Raw genomic sequence first — 13,970 nt, forward strand, 5'->3', positions numbered from 1 at the left:
GTCAGTTTGGGCGCGAACAGGAGGCATGCGGCAGGCTAAGCAGAGTGCTCCGTTCCCTGAGCTCCAGGACTGCGAAGGGCCTTGCACGCCGGCTCTCCCTTTTACCTGCGGGATCATTAAGGAAGGTGCCGCTGTGTGCTCCAGGACTGTGAGTACAGCGGACTGGAGAAGGCCGGGTACCGGGGATATACCTGCGGCCCTCTTTGTCAGTGAACTTTGACAGTCACATCTTGGACTTGAGAGACACTGCGGCCCTGTTTGCTCCGGCTATAGTAACTCAAGGACTAGGGGCTCAGCAGAAGGTACCGGACACCGACTGCTGCCGCCAGAAGACAGACCGTCGTGTAAAGGACCTCCCCTTTGGACATCGTTTCAGCCATTGTTAACGCTGCAACTCCTTGCGGGAACGTCTGCCATGGAGGAGCACAAAGGACATGATAAGTTCTTTCTAATAAAGACTGTTCTTATTTCACACTTAATGTTTCTGTATATTTCCCCCTTAACGATTTATCACCCTGCAAGGAGTTAAATCCCTTGTTAAATTAAATTGTTAAATTGGTTCACCCTTGCTCTGCCTTGAACAACACAATGTAACTTCAAGTCAATCACACTTCTGTAAAATCAACCTGTCCGGTTATGAAGCAACACTGATTGTGAATCAATTTCTCCTGTTGTTGGGCAAACAGAACAGGCAAAAAGTAGAAATTATAATTAATTAGCACGACAACCCCTATAAAGGAGTGGTTCTGCAGAAGGTGACTACAGACCATTTCTCTATTCTCATCCTTTTTGGCTGTTTTGGTCACTTTTGCATTTTGTCATTGCTCTCACCCCTAGAGGTACAGTAGCATGAGGCGGTGTCTACAATCCACAGAAGTTGCTTTGGTAGTGCTGCTCATTCAGAATGGCACATCAATGTGAGCCGTAGAAAGAAGGGAAGCTGTGTCTGTCAGCACAGTCTTCAGAGAGTGGAGCAGAAACTAGGAGACAGGTCAGTGGAGGAGCCGTGGAGGGAGCTATAGGAGGGCAACAACCTAGCAGCAGGACCACTACCTCCTCTTTTGTGCAAGGAGGAATAGGAGGAGCAGTGCCAGAACCCTGAAAAAAGACTTCCAGCAAGGCAATAGCAACCATATGGCTGCTCAAACTGTCAGAAACAGACTCCATGAGGGTGGTATGAAGGGCCGAAATCCACATGTAGGTGTTGTGCTTACAGCTCAACACCGTGCAGGGCGATTATCATTTGCAAGAGAACAGCAAGATTGGCAGATTCCACATTGGTGCCCTGTGTTCTTCACGGATAAGAGCAGGTTCACATTGAGTACATGTGACAGAGCCTGGAGACACTGTGGAAAACGTTCTGCTGCCTGGAACATCCTCCCGCATGACCGGTTTGGCAGTGGGTCAGTAATGGTGTTGGTGAGGCATTTCTTTGTAGAGCTGCACAGCTCTCTACGTGCTAGCCAGAGGTACCCTGACTGCCATTAGGTACCTGGATGAGATTCTCAAACTCATTGTGAGACCATATGCAGGTGCACTGGGCCCTGGGTTCCTTGTAATGCATGAGAATGCTAGGCCTTATGTGGTTGATGTGTGTCAGCTGTTCCTGCATCATGAAGGCATTGATGCTATGGACTGGCCCACCTGTGCCTCAGACCTGAATCCAATTGATCACATCTGGGACATTATGTCTCGTTCCATCCACCAAAGCCACATTGCACTAAAGACTGTCCAGGAGTTGACTGATGCTTCAATCCAGGTCTGGGAGGAGATCCCTCAGGAGAGCATCCGCCGTCCCATCAGGAGCATGCCCAGGCACTACAGGGGTCATACAAGGTCATACAGGCACGTGGAAGCCACACACAATACTGAGTATCTTTTCCTTGTCATGATTCATTTCCACTGAAGTTGGATTAGCCTGTAATTTGATTTTCCACTTTGATTTTGAGTATCATTCCAAATCCAGACCTCCATGGGATATTAATTTTGATTTACATTGATCACTTTTATGTTTTATTGTCCTCAATGCATTACACGATGTAATGAATAAAGATTTGCAACTGGAATATTTCATTCAGTGATACCTAGGATGTGGTATTTTAGTGTTCCCTTTACTTTTTTGAGCAGTGGACATGCATGCCCAATTCAGACTAAAGGGGCCTTTACACATAGCGATATCGCTAGTGATATCGCTAAAGCGTCACCGATTTTGTGACGCAGCAGCGATATAGCTAGCGATATCGCTGTGTGTGATACTTACCTCCTACCGGCTCCCCCGCTGTCTGTTGCTGATCGCGCGAGATCATGCAGCTCCATTTCTCGTCGGGCGCTTCCTGCTGGCGCCGACGAGCGACGCGTGGACGCGGGCGGGAGGACATCAGGATCGCCGTGTCTGAAAGGTAAGTAATGACCGCTGCTGCGTCGCTACATCGCTGTGAGATCTGCCTGTGTGGCAGCTCACTAGCGACCATTTACCGATGCATCAGCGATCCTGACCGGGTCGTATCATTGTTGGGATCGCTGGTGCATCGCTAAATGTAAAGGGGCCTTAAGTGTATGTGTTCTCAATGGAAAGAGGAAAGTGAGTGAGCTGCTGATAGACAGCCTATTAGGCTTATGTACCCCGAGAACAAAAGGATTGGACTTTAAAGCTTACAGGCTAGACCTCTCATTTCCATGATATTATCCACAGAGGAAGAGTTGAGAGGCCTCCATACATATTGGATGGTCAACTGGTCCCAACACGTGGTGGATTGCCCAGCATAAGTTTTAGCTCTATGGTAACTTTAAAAGTTTATCTGTGTATAAATTATTTAAACTCCATATCTGGACTATGAGATTACAAATAAAATGAGCAACTTGTAAATTTAACGCTTTAAAATTATATATTACAGTGCAATCAATCATAGGTTATTGCAGGATATAGCTGCTCTATTATGAAAAAAATGGCTTTTGAAGGTTAAAAAACGCCTCTCAAGTGAGTATTACATAACTGTTAGAAAAAAGGCAATCACCCCCAACTCCCCCATGCATCGGAATGGTTTGGCTCACCTATGGCTCAGTTTGACTCTATGTTCTCTAGAAGAGAGTCGCTTCTCTGTCTGTGGCTTATTCCACCCAGAAAAAAAGGAATGGCCTCTTATATTAGCGGGCAGAGCCTACTTTAGTCTATTGTGTATGGTGGGAGTAGAGAAGGATTCCCATTTCTCATAAAGTTACTTGAGATTCCTAAATATCTTTATCACACATGTTTTTCTCAACATCTAAAATCAAAGAGCAATAAAGTGAAAGCATGGCCAGCTTAAGTAATAGTAAAAGTTATTTTTAATCTTCTCTCTATAATATTGAATAATTGTCAGATTTCCTACAGTCATCCCTCTAATATAATTTGGATGTGTGAGGGGATAAAGGTTAAATGAAGGACAATAAAAAGCCTTGTTCTATCTGGGTAGTGTGATCTCCCACCCATGCCATTATATAGTTGTTGACCACCTGACAAGAAGTAGGAGCAGCCAGAACTATCTGGCCTGCATAAATGGAGTAATTTTTGGCTTTTATGGACTATGTCATTATATGGCTGATGTCCTCCTCTCAAGAGTGTAAAAGGCAGTGGGAACTGCCAGTACTATCTGGCCTACTTCACAGCTATTGTCCCTTGTTTACAGACTCAGCAGGCCATAATTACACCCTCACCAAATTATCTTGTTAAACACCAGGATTAAGGTGTCAGTCACTTCTTAGACATTTGATTATTCCATGTCTTCCTTTTGCAGTTTGTACACAGGATTAGGGTAAACCTGAGTGAGCGTGTGTTGGGTGCTTAGGGGAAGGAAAGAGATGAAAGGCCAGGCTGAGGGAATGAATGCCATAAACCTGAGGGATTTATGGAACAGAAGAGAGAGACAGGAGCACAACCTTTTATGACAGTCAAAGATTCAGCTTTTTAATCTGTGATGAGAACTACAACAAAGACTATATTGTGCTACGTGTCTGTTCTTTCCTACATTTATGAAGCCAAGGAAGTTTGAAGACTTAGGTGTCAGTCTATGAAGTGGCTTACAAACACCTTGTAACTTCACTTTATTTTTTTTTGTCATACTGTGTGTTACTGGTATAAACATTCCAGAAATGCAAAAAAAAGTTCTACATAGAGATTATTTTTCATGGTAGTTGTTATACGGAGAGTTCTCATCCTAGTTATATGTTATTTTTATAATGTGTTGTACATTAGGATAGTGGCGGTACTTTTATATGCAGTATGATGGTGAGCTTGTAAAGAGATAGATCGGACCGCGGGTACCTGCATGCCGGGACCTGAACTGAAAAGGCTGCATCCTCTGTTTCTGGTGGCAAGCTTTAGAGAGGCAGACCTTCCCCTGCTGCCGAAGGGAAGGACGAATGAGACGGAGCTTCCTGCTGACAGGAGGGGGCGGAGAGAGACGAAAAAGCGTGTGCAGCAGCATGAGGGTAAAGGGGAAATGGAGCGCTGAGACAGACCCCAGACAGTACCGATGCTGCGACAGGCCCCACAGCTTGCAGAGAGGCCGTAGCGGAGAATAGGGCTAGACGTACAGAGCAGAGCCATACAGAGCAGAGTCGTGCAGAGCCGTGCATGCAGAGCCAAGTCGGATGCTGCAGCACACACAGAAAGGAGTGCTCCATCCGGGGAGCACCTACTCCACACAGACCAGCGACCACTGTCGCCCGCCGCCATCAGCGGGGACAAGAGGAAAGGAGACATACAGTGTGTACCCGGTAACCGCCATAAAGTAACGTGCCAGACGCTCCAGGAGAGTGAGTACCGCGCGCGTGCTGCTTGAAAAGAGACCAGGAGCATGACCTTCAGCTACCCCTGACTGTGTTAGTTAATAGCGGCCCAGACACGAGTGACCTGACTTCACCAGGGGTTATAGTTTTACAGCTTCCTGTCCATATACCTGCACATGCCGTAGAGCAGAGCTACGTGCCGATGGTTCCCCACACTGGACTCAGTACCGTGCTAGACACCTGTAAGCAAGGAAAATCTACCCGCTTCACGTGCCGCTGTTGTCGGTGCCACCTTTGGAACCCTGAGACACTGCACACCACCAGAGGACCGCAGTCTGATAAGTTCCTTCTCTCTAATACTGAACTCTTGTTCGTCCCTGACCTACCCTGCCATTCTCCCAGTTCTTCCTCATTTCCCTACCGTCACCCTGCAACCCACTACTCCCTACGTGGAGTGCGTTTATTGTTAATAAAATTGTTAACTCTTGATCTGCCTCCTGTCCATGATGACATCCCACGTTCCTGCGATTTCTACAAGCTCATAATGTGGTTTACCTTCCAGTAGGAAATTTCTACATCATTTGGAGTTGGACAATGATTGAGACAGAAGTAAAGGAACTTTCTATTGGATAACCTTATTCCATACAAGATGAAAGAGTGCTCATGAAGCCCCCGGTGACTAGTGAACTTTGTTTGGTATCCACTCTTGATTGATCACTATAGCTCACTTGTAACATGAATAATTTCCAACTTTTTTATTTATTGCTGTTTATGGAGATGCGTTGACTTTTGTTCATTGTCTTCATTGGCCGTCTACAACTTCTGACTCTCCAATTTTTAGGAATGTCTCAGCATGTTCTTGTTTGCAGTTTTCAGGTCATGATGTGAAACTCACAGGTTGGAGACCACTAGTCTTGATTTTTTACCAGCAAGAGTCAGTAAACTTTACAAACCCCATCGGAGCACTTTGACTACAAATAGATCATGTTGGCCTGAAAGGTTGGAATTTATCGTAAAGTTGCCTTACCAACAGTTCATCTAATTGAGTTTATCACGATCTTCTCAAAATATAAATTCTAATATATGAACACTTTAAATGGTTGAAATTGTGTTCACATATCTTAAGGAGTGGTTAATATTTTGATTATGAGATTCACAATTCGCTGTGTCCAAATGCAACCACCCAATTAGACTTGCCCTTCCAATCAACCATGTGACTATGATTACATATTTGGGAATTTTTTGAGTTACCCTCCTGGGAGGTCACTGAGTAATTCCCTGTAACAAAATCCCCTTTTACCGGTCATACCCCTCTATGCCTTTTCCACACCTACTTCCCATCCCATTTGGCTCCTCCTTATAAACAAGAAACCTCCTGAAAGCTCTGCTGGAAGATTTGCCAATCCTCCCAGGAGTAGTGAACGTCTCTTCTTTTTCAGGGTACCTTCTGAACTTTTCACAAGGAATGGCAACTGTAATTGCCGTGCATACACAACTCGTTTCAATTTTACCAGACCAGTAGTCATGTGAGTGTTAACTTGCTAAATCATGTGCCATAGAAATTATATGGACGTTGGCTAAATTCAGATTCTGACATGATCAGCTGAGCATCAGATGTCTTCAGTTTTCTTTTGAGAAAATCTTCCCCCATATTGGGCAAATTAAAGATCGGACACTTCCACTGGTAAATTGATAACAGCAGTAGAAGTGCCAACTTTTATCACTTTTCTTCACAATTGCTGATCTTCACCAGTGGGACTTGGCATCCTTGGTAACAGGCTTATCTATGCACTAATACATAAATAAATCATAGTGTAACGGGGTCTTCCAAGCTGGGGTACCTCTTTCAGTACCACCCCGTGTTTTCGGAGGTCCGCTCTGCGTTGGCTGGAGTCTGAATGAAGGATGCTGGCTGGAATTCCTCTGAGTGCATGGGCGCATATAAAAGATCACTGCTTCTCTGTATTTCCAGTCTGACAACACTTTACTCACAGGACACAGAATATATATCACACAGATACAGAGGGCCGGCCAATAGACAGGCGTCAGGCCAGACATGCATTACAAAAGCCGCAGGTGGCTGGAGCCTGCGTATGTTTACTGTGGGAATTACAAAGGTAGGGGGAGGGCGGACACTGCTGATACATTAGGGACATGCATCTTACATGGAACCTATTATATATACATATAACTAAACAACATATTCTGGGTGCTGAGTGGTTCTGTAACATGGCTCCCCCTTTTCAGCGACGCAATCGGCATACACAGTCTGATCCTCAACGGATCGGTTTGGGGATGACCGAAGTTTATGGGGTTGGTACAAGTTCCGTTTGTCGACTTAGTCCATCGGCGTTACCGTTTTGTTTGCCGGGTCTGTGGTGGATGGTGAAGTCCAGAGGTTGTAGGGCTAAACTCCACCGCAGCAATCTGGCGTTGTCTCCAGAGACCCGATTAAGCTAGACAAGGGGATTATGGTCCGTTAGGAGGGAAAACTGTCGTCCATACAAATATGGTTGCAACTTTTTGAGTGCCCATACTACCGCCAGGCACTCCTTCTCGATGGCCGCATAGCTTACTTCACGGGGCAGTAGTTTCCGACTCAGGTAATCTACTGGGTGTTCTTGGCCGTCCGGCCCGACTTGGCTCAGTACTGCCCCCAATCCAAACATAGAAGCGTCTGTGTGAACCAGGAAACGTTTAGTTGGATCGGGTGCGGCCAATACAGGGGTATTGGTGAGGGCGTCCTTTAGTTGGCGGAAGGCTTCCTCACACTCTGAGGTCCAGGTTACCTGGTGGGGTTGGTTCTTACGGGTCAAATCAGTGAGGGGCTTGGCTACGCTGCTGTAATTGGGAACGAATTTCCTGTAATACCCCGCTGTCCCTAGAAACGCAATGACCTGGGTTTTAGTGCGTGGGATGGGCCATTTGGCTATGGCCTCAATCTTGGCTGGTTCTGGTCGTTGTTTCCCACTTCCCACCCATGCCCTAAATACTGAACCTCTGCTTTGCCCACGTGGCACTTGTTTGGGTTCAGGGTGATTCCGGCCTGGTGGATCCTGTCCCATACTGTCTCTAGGTGATTTAGATGCTCTTCCCATGTCGCACTGTAGATGGCGATGTCGTCCAGGTAGGCACAAGCATAGTCCTGGAGACCATCCAGAAGCCAGTCAGCCAGCCTCTGGAAGGTCGCCGGGGCATTCTTCATCCCGAATGGCATAACTCGAAACTGGAATAAGCCAAACCAGTAAACTGGGTACCCTGGTCCGAGATAATCTCCCGGGGAAATCCAACCCGTGAGAAAACCTGGAGCAGGGCGGCCGCCACCGTCTCTGCCAGTATGTTAGGTAACGCAACCGCCTCTGGATACTGTGTGGCATAATCTACCACTGTCAATATATACTTTTTCCCGGACGGACTGGGTTTGGCTAACGGCCCTATCAGATCGACCGCTACTCGGCTAAATGGTTCTTCCACAATGGGGAGGGGGCGTAATTTGGCCTTGCATCGATCCCCCCTCTTGCCAATGCACTGACAACTGTCACAGGTCTGGCAGTACTGACGAACATCATAGCTTACCCCCGGCCAAAAGAAGTTTTGTGTCAGACGATGCCTGGTGCGACTGACGCCGAAGTGCCCGGCCAAGGGTATATCATGAGAGATTCGCAGTAACTCCTGCCTATATTTCTTGGGAACTACCAGCTGTTGTTTTATAGTGGGGCTCATCCCTGTGTGGTGCTGCTCTGTGATCCGGTAGAGGAGTCCCTGCTTCCATACAAACTTTTCCCCTTCCAGCACCCCTCTCCCCTCCTGTGCCTTCTCACGATATCCCTCTAATGAAGGATCCTCAAGTAACTCCCTCTTAAATTCATCTGGGGTGGCCCAAGAAATGTGTCTGGCTATGGGAATACGTGCAGGGCTGGGATGTCTTACCTGGGCCTCCTCTGAGTGTGATTCCGCCTCCGCAGCTCGAGCTTGTCTCCGGGTGGTCACAGGATATGTCTCAGCCAGAGGGGCCACCGAGAATGCAGACAACATGGGCCCCAAGTCATTTCCCAGCAAGACGTCTGCAGGCAAATCCTCCATCAAGCCGACCTCAACAAGGCCATCCCCGACTCCCCAGTTCAGGTGAATCCTGGCAGTGGGCAGTCGATGTATGGCTCCCCCTGCTACACGGACGGCCACTGTACGGTCCTTCTTCTCTTGGTCCCGGATGAGATGAGGCTTCACAAGGGTCAAAGTTGCCCCGGAATCTCTTAGCCCCTGCATACGTTTCCCATTAACCCACACGACCTGTCGATGCTGTTGTCGATTATCTGCCCGGGCTGCCTGCACGGGGTCTACTTCATGCAGCACTTCCTCCATCTCTTCCACCCCTTGGTTAATCGTAGCCCCCAATACCGGGTCAGCTTCGCCTTGGTAGCAGTGTACAGCAGCCCGGCTGAAGGTAGCTTTTCCCGCCTTTGGCCACTGAGTATGCCGAGTCCGGTTGGGACATTGTCTTTGCAGGTGGCCCAGCTGACGGCAGGTGTGGCATTGCGACCCAGGGGGACTGTGGTAGGCCGGGTTTCTAGCTGGTCCCCCTACAATCTTCGGTGGTTTGGGGCCCTCCAGGTCCATGGGCGGGCCCCTAGTGACCACCTTTGATCCGGACAACTGCGGCCTCCTGGCATCATGATGTTCATTGGCCAGACGAGCGGCTTCCTCAAGAGTCATTGCCCGCCTGTCCCGAAGCCATTCCTGTGTCTCGGGGTTTAGTCCATTAAAGAATCGTTCTAACAGGAAGAGCTGGAGGACGTCTTCCTTAGTGGTTGCTTGGCTCCCTTGTACCCACTGTAGCAGTGACCGCCGTAATTTACAGGCCCATTCAGCGTGGGTATCGGTTACGCGTTTTATAAGTCCGCGGAACTTTTGGCGGTAGGCCTCTGGTGTCAACGCATAACGGGCCAAGATCACTTCTTTGATCCGCTCATAGTCCATACAGTCCTCATCAGGTACCGTGCGATAGGCATCCGCTGCCCGGCCTGTCAGCTTGCTGGCCAGAATCTGAACCCGTTCCTCCGGCTTTACTTGATGAAGGGCACACTGCCGCTCAAAGTCCTACAGAAAGCCATCAATGTCTTCCTCTGCCTCCCCCAACTGTCGGAAGGCATTGTACTGGATCTTTTTGTGGCTTACTGTTGAAGGTACCTGGTCGAAGGCCAGAGCTTCCCCTGCTCGCTGACTCTCCTCTCTCCACTCTGCCATCTCCATCTTGGCCAGCTCCAATTTGGTCCGCTCTGCCATCTCCATCTTGGCTAGCTCTATCCTGGTCCGCTCGGCCATCTTTTCCTTCAGATCAGTACGCACATCCGCCATCACCTCTCGTATGATCTCTACTGCAGGGTTTAGGCCATAAAACGCCAGTCTGCTCTTTATCTCTCTCTGGAATTCGGTCTCCTCCACATTCACATTGGGGGGCGCTGCACTTTCGTGTTCCATGATGGCTGCTATCAAATCCGCTTTTGTTTTGTTGCTGGCGATCAACCCTCGGGCTTCCACCAGATCTTTTAATGTAGTCCTCTTTAACTTCTGGTAGTTATTTTCCATTCATTCCTTTCCTCCTGTAGAAGGGGTATCAAATCCCGCTGGCTGCCACCAGTGTAACGGGGTCTTCCAAGCTGGGGTACCTCTTTCAGTACCACCCCGTGTTTTCGGAGGTCCGCTCTGCGTTGGCTGGAGTCTGGAGTGAAGGATGCTGGCTGGAATTCCTCTGAGTGCATGGGCGCATATAAAAGATCACTGCTTCTCCATGTATTTCCAGTCTGACAACACTCTACTCACAGGACACAGAATATATATCACACAGATACAGAGGGCCGGCCAATAGACAGGCGTCAGGCCAGACATGCATTACAAAAGCCGCAGGTGGCCGGAGCCTGCGTATGTTTACTGTGGGAATTCCAAAGGTGGGGGGAGGGCGGACACTGCTGATACATTAGGGACATATATCTCACATGGAACCTATTATATAAACATATAACTGCACAACATATTCTGGGTGCTGAGTGGTTCTGTAACACATAGTAAGCTCACAATTTTTATTTTTGTAGAGGTTGGGCATGTTGGATTTCAATATGTGCAATAGTATGTCCTGAGTTGGAGATAAGTTGTCCGAGGTGTCTGGCAGTGGCCTAGTGCTGTCACCCCATTGCGAACACCTGCACGTTAGACCAAGCCCAACATACATGTGTATAGGGAGAAGAGATTGAAAGCAATAGCTGTCAGTTGAACGAGCTCTCACCAAGCAGTTATCTTAGATGAATAGCTGTGCCGGCTTTAGTTTGACATCACAATCACATGATTTTATTCAGATCTTAATTGAATTCTAAGAATATTGCACAACTGAGATCTCACTTTGATGTGTCACTTGATTAGGTACATTAGCATCTTGTGACCGACCAAATTTGGATATCATGTACCTAATAACGTCAAACGTGATGCTCCCAGAACCCATTCCAAAACCTGTAAGGGTATGTGCACACGCTGCGGATTCCGCTGCGTTTCCGCAGCGTTTTTGGCCGCTGCGGACCCGCAGCAGTTTTAGCTGCGGTGTACAGTACCATTCAAATGAATGGTAAAAAAAAAAACGCTGTGTAGACGTTGAGGAAAAATCCGCGTGGATTTGCTGCGGTTTTGAAACCGCAGAAAGAATTGACATGTCAATTCTTTCTGCGGAAACCGCTGCGGGTTCCTATCTCCACCATTGTGGAGATGGTGAATCTGCAAGACCAAATCGCAGGCAAAACCGCAGATAATCCGCAGGTCTTTTGACCTGCAGTTTATCTGCGGTTTTTGCAAAATCCGTGCGGATTAATCCGCAGCGGATTCTGCAGCGTCTGCACACACCCTAACAGGGTCTCCACCTTCCATGTTCATGTCGCAAACTGGTGTCCTCTAACGTGGCTAAGGCTCGATCGGGTACTATGGTCTGGGTTCACGTAATACAATAATCCTTGTCTACTGGTTACAAGACATTTTCTGATTTGCTATGGGAGATAAAGTAATTGTATTTGAAGATAACATCATATATGATTGTCGTAATTTCATCCGAAGGGTAATTTAGGGTAATTTGTATTTATGGCGAATCTATGACAAATATTGCACGTCAATAAAGTCATAAGTTTATTTAGCAGATGAGTAATGAGTGGCCATGTCAATGTTCTGATATTAGGAATCCTGTGTTCACGATCTCATTATACAGTGCACAATATATACTGATTGCTTTGCTAATGGTATGTTTAGTCTTAGTCCATGTTACCAAGTAAGGGTAAGGGGGGGTAACACTAATTTGAGATCATGGCAGTTGTGGTGTAATGACCATTGTGTCCGCTAGGGGGCATTGTGTGGATGTCCCGAGAGAGAGGATGAGTGGCAGAATATGGTAGGACCGTTATGTATCTCAAGGTGGGTGGCCTTGAGATGGAGACTGATGCGTGTGTTGAGCAGCAGTGATATTGCGAGGTGCTGTGTCAATGTGTCAGGGAGAAGTCTCCAGGTAACTAGGGAGACGGGAGGACCTAGTTACCTACAAACCAACCCAGGGGGTGTGTTTAGTACACTATAGTAAAAGACTGAGAGTGTGTGAAAGACCTGTGATGAGGTCATAGCCATGTGACCCGGTGGGCGTGGCTACGGACCATATATGGTGGCCAGGGTAGGTCACATGGGGTGAATGTAGGGACCTGGTTGGTCCAGTGTGGAAGGTCCTACTAGGAGACGTGTCTCCTGGCACACGGCATGAGAAGTGGCTGTGTGGAATGGCTGCTAGCGTCTGAGAGTTCCCAGAGGAAGGAAAGGAACGTCTGCAGTGAGCTTTAGCAGCCATGAGGTAAACCCTGACGGGTTGAGAAATCTGTGAGGCTGAAGAGCCTGAGTACTGGACATTGAGACCCTGTGTGACCACAGGCTTAACAGAGGGAAGCTCTGTAATGGACGCTATGCTGGTGATATGAACTGTATGTTATTGGTCACGGTTTATGCTGCATAATAAACAGCAGGGACTGATATGGTTTTATGGAAAACCTGTGCCGGATGTGATTATTGGGCTGCCAAGCGAGAATCCCCTACCCGAATGACAGCGCTACCTCACACAGTAAACATATGATACAGATTCTGCTTGTGTTATGTGATTCTGCCCTGAACATGCTCATGTTATTAATCAACTACATATGTCACATTTCAGGATTTTTTTACACTGCTGGTTTTGAAATGGAAAATGAGGCAATGACAGTATGAAATATAGGTGTCATCATGTCTGGGGAAGGCTATTCATCATTATTGCTTTTAATCGAACAGAATAGAACTGTAGTGTAGAATTTGTTTTTAGAAAAGGTTTTGTAGAAAATGTTGCATTCTATATAATCTAACCAAATATTTAAAGGGAATGCGTCATGAGAAAAAGACATATTGTTCAAATTACGTTTTTGGGCTAAATGCATGTATATGTTTTTAAATTTGGCAATGTTTTGTGGGCTTTTTTTTAGATCACAATCTTCATTCAAAATAAAAAAATAGAAATCTTGCACTTTTCATACTGGCCACAGAGGCTTTATTTTTTTACTTTATAGAGGTTGTCCACTACTTTTTGATTGACCTATCCTATTCTATTCTTAGGGTCCCGTTTCACTTAGCGACGCACCAGCGATCCAGTCAACGATACGGCCTGGTAAGGATTGCTGGTGCGTCGCTAAATGGTTGCTAGTAAGCTGACAAACAGGCAGATCTCTTCAGCGACGCATCCAGCGATCTGTGTAACCACCTCGCAGGTCGTTGGTACCTTGTCACACAGCAGCTTTTCAGACGATTCCAGCCTGCGTCCCTGAGTTCTGCGTTGCCGACGAGGTTGCTCGAAAAAATGGCCCAGGACATTCAAGCACGATCAGCGATATCCAGCGGGGGGGCAGGTCGCCGCTGTGTGTCACATGTAGCAAGATCGCTGGCGAGGTCGCTGTTGCATCACAAAATCGGTGACGCTTCAGCGATCTCGCTAGCGATCTCGCTATGTGAGAAGGGGGCTTTACCTTAGGATAGGTCATCAATGTCTGATCTGTAGGGGTGTAAGGTAGCAAGCAGGAACGCGGGATGCAGAGACGGGACGCAGGCAAAGCCAGGGTTAAGAGGTTTATTTACAGGGGAATACTCCACGCAGGGAGGTAAAGGGTTAA

Source organism: Dendrobates tinctorius, unplaced genomic scaffold, assembly GCF_039654945.1.
Source record: "Dendrobates tinctorius isolate UK_male_01 unplaced genomic scaffold, ASM3965494v1 ptg000022l, whole genome shotgun sequence".
Lineage (NCBI taxonomy): Eukaryota > Metazoa > Chordata > Amphibia > Anura > Dendrobatidae > Dendrobates > Dendrobates tinctorius.